This window comes from Lissotriton vulgaris, chromosome 6, assembly GCF_964263255.1.
Source record: "Lissotriton vulgaris chromosome 6, aLisVul1.2, whole genome shotgun sequence".
NCBI lineage: Eukaryota > Metazoa > Chordata > Amphibia > Caudata > Salamandridae > Lissotriton > Lissotriton vulgaris.
The window spans coordinates 932,018,023-932,022,148 of record NC_141694.1 but is presented as its reverse complement, the minus strand read 5'-3'; positions in this window follow the sequence as shown (position 1 = coordinate 932,022,148).

Below are 4,126 nucleotides of genomic sequence, written 5' to 3'. Positions count from 1 at the left end.
TCTCGGTGTACTACAAAATTATGCTTTGTCAGCTACGCATGGGATGCCTCTCATCATTAGAACAACTGCTGCCCTGGGTGCCTCAACCAGCCATCAACAAGTGTTGTTTAAGTGGCTTGATTCTGGAGACATTTTCACATCATCTCTGCATTTGCCCCACTTTAATCGATGAACACAGAGGGTTTCTTCACCGCTTTCTGACTAATCAAAGGACATGGTCAATTCAGGTGGCTGTCAAATTCCTCTTGGAAGAAGCCCATCCGCACGCAATATAAAATACACCTATATAGTGGATAAAGCATCAAGGAACTCAGCCACATCCTCTTCTCCTTCAGAGTTCTAACCATTTTTCGCGTGGACATTATTTGAAGAATATAGGTTCATGTGTAAATAAAGAGGTTAGGCTGATAGGAGACGGTTGTTGTTCTCACCTAAACTTTACTTGAGATCATTAATGGAAGTTACGATATTCAAGGTGACAACCTCTCCTATCCTGGCACCATCAGGATTATAACATTTAGAAATCATTCATTGCATGATCCTTAGCCTTTTGTTCCCATAGGCAAGATAGAACTAAAGTGACAGAGTCTTGAGGTCCTGTGCCTGTCTCGTATCATCAGAAGTGTAGACATCTTGTTGTTTTTACTTTTTTCTGTAAATATTACCTGCAGAACAATGGCCCATGTACGAACAATGTGGGCAGGCTAATAGGTGCATGTTATCATTTTTATGCTGATTTTCAGACCAATATTTGTCATTCACTAGTCGTGACAAACCTCACCTATCCTGCCGCTTCAGGAATAAAATGATTAGAGACGGTTTATGGTACAACCTCTAGCGTATTCGCATGTGAATTCACCAGCAAACAAAATTTTACTGTGAGGGAATGTAGCCAGATGTATTCATATGTGTTATTTGACATACGGAACTTTTGGCTAAATTGTTCTGTTATTTAAAAACCTTAGATTGTCATAGATTAAACCATGATATTCGTGTACAAGATCGAAGTAACTGCATCTTACATATGTACACACAATGAAGCTTGACCTGTTTTTAGCACCTGGGAAAACGGACTTCACTTACCATTAACCTTGTACGAGAGTTACCCCCAGATTCATCAAAGTGCTGTTTTGCGAGTCCTTAATAGCGATTTTTAAGGAATCGCAAAACGGGATGCATGTAGAAATCACAATATTTTTTGTGATTTCTACTGTTTCCTTATTTGCGATTCGCTAATTGCTAATCGCAAATAAGGAATGGCTTTCCCTTAAAGTGCATTTTTCTAAGTTTTCGCTATTTGCCACGAAGTTACACTTCGCTGTAAAGAGCGGCCCCATATTGCGAATTCGCAATTTTAAAAAGGTTCATGAATAGCATTTAAGGAATCTCTAATTGAGATTCCTTAAATGCGATTTTTCGCAATTTAGCGAGTTCTATAATTGCGATTTTTGCATTTGGGATGATGAATCCCAAATGCAAAAATAGCGCTCGCAAAGGGCCAGATTCTCAGAATCTGGCCCTTTGCGAGCCGATTTCAGCTTGATGAATCTGGCTGTTAGTGCTCTACTTTATTAAAGCACAGTACCCAGTATATTATACCATTAGCTCAAAATCATGGTCCTAGCTGCATTAGTTTATATCCTTTTCTAGTTTGGATATGCTGGAAATATAATCACATGTACCCAGTTATTAATTTAAGTAATCGGGGCCCAAAAGGCTCGTTGGGTAATTAACATTATGCTGCCATCATTTTGCACTCAAGCTAACTCTCACTTGCACTTTAAAATAGGACGTTATGAGTTTAATTTCCTTTTTTTTAAAACCTTTTTTATGAAATGCCCAGAATGTATAGAGTCATTGCTTACCTATTTATCTTATTTTTATGTTTCATCTGTACACTATTTTTATAAATTATGTTGTTGGCACTTTAACGGACTTGAATGTCTAAAGTATTTTCAAATCCTTTTTTTTATAATAATTTTTATTTATTTAAATGGAGCCATCATAGTTTACACACTTTGAAATAAAACAGGATAAAATAACAGATACCGCGTCGATAACTCAACATAAACATGCCGAAAAAGAAGTATGAAATGATAAAAAAAGAAAGAAATGTTATGGGAGAAATTATACAATATATAATCGATAAATAGATCAACCTGAGGTTTTACACTCCATTTCTGCTATTTATGATACCCAAGACTACTTCCAGCTCATCCTGGACCAGATGCTTTCAAACTTTATAAGAGGTCTAGGACCTCTGACCTAGGCAAGGGCTGCTTCGGACTCCTAGACCTGTCGGAGTATCGCCCACCAGTCCATAATGGTCGGTGCTGTAGGATTAATCCAGGCTCTAGCTATACATAAGCGGGCACTCACAATGATAATCGAAAGCAAAACCATGGGCACTACATGATCCACACAGCCTTGCTTATATCCAAAGAGGATTTCTTTGTGTGCTACTTGGAATTTGTACCCAAACCGTTCAGAAAGGAATGAAAATAGATTGGCCCAGAATTGCTCTAACGATGGGCAGGTCATTAACATATGATTTAGATCAGCTGCAAAGAGATTACATTTAGGACAGTGTGATTTACGAGGAGGTTGTGACTCTGTCCATTTGGAAATATGAGCAGGCGTATGAAACATCCATATTGTCTTGAAATGCTGAGGTTTGAGACTAACAGAAGTAACTGACTGGTCTACTAGCTAAAGCATCCTGTATTTCTATTGGTGTTTACTTGATTCAGGATTTTCTAACAAGGTTCCAACTTTCTTTAATCTATACCAACAACTTCAGAGACTATTACTCCAAAACGCATGACTGTATACCGCCAATGCACTGATGATACATAACCCTAGCTTAGGGTTTCTTCACCCAAGGACGTTTCCTACCTTGCACAAACTGTTCGAAAGTGAATGACCCCACACCACCTGAAACTCAACAGCTTAAACACAGCGGCGCAGATTTACCATATGTTTGGATGGACGTTTGACGAGATGCATGGCAACATAAAAACAAAGTCAAAACAATTGTGTGCAGAAAATTAACTTGAGTGCTGCAGCAACATCCCTTTGCACCATGGAGTGCCAGCCATCTTGCCAATTATACAATGGAATAGTAATTGAGCAGGAACAGCGCAGGCACCTATAGTTTTTCACACAAATAAAGTTAAGCTGAAACAGCATCAACTGCTTTTGTGCAAAATCCTAATGTTAAAGGAAACCATGCAAACAGAATATCTTGTGATATGCCTCCAATTAGTGTGTACATTATATTTCTTACAAGGAGTACACGTGTGCAGTGACCTTACATTGACATTTGGCCTGGAGAATGTAGCATAAGTACTGTACACATTTCTTGCAATGAACAGCTGAGTCATATTTGCACTCTAGCTCAGCACCGAACGTCATGCCACAGCCCCCATGACATCATCAGCGTGCAGCTTGCTAAATCTGGCCCTGTACACATTTTCACCATTTTGCGCAATTCAGTGCTGTTGATTTTCATTCAGCGCTGCACTGTGTGGAACTTAGTAAATCTCTGCCTCAGGTTCTTCGTATTTTGCCTACATATTACATCACTCCTGTGCAGTCCTAGTTTGCCTCTACAATAGTCTCGATTGCAAACCCACTGTCCTAGACAGTGGAAACTCTTTGTGGTTCATGCTGAAAAAAAGATTAAACCTCCACTCACAAACGAATGCTGTATTCCAGTTTGCATAGTTCCCACTGCGATTTTATGGGGAACCCTCCCGTGCCCAAAGCCAATCCCTGCTGGTGTCTGGAACTGATTATGGCAACAATATTTTGACTTTTGCTCCACTAAACGCAGTTCTGTAGGCAGCGCCTCTTTTTGTCGCCGGAAGCAAAAAGCAGAAAATGTGATCATATCTCACCTAGCTTATTAACCCAACAGTGGCTCTCTATCAAAGCGTGACCCTTTTATAAGATGGAAAGTGTCGCCCTCAGGGTCCTACATTCAGCAGTCCCTCTTTACTTGACCAATTCAATATTGTCAAGAGGTCAGTGGCCACTACAGAGGGCAGAAATGCTTCCCCTGCAACCCCCAGTTATCAAAGAAGTGCAAACGACGGTCAAATCCTTTTTTGGAAGCGTTACTAAG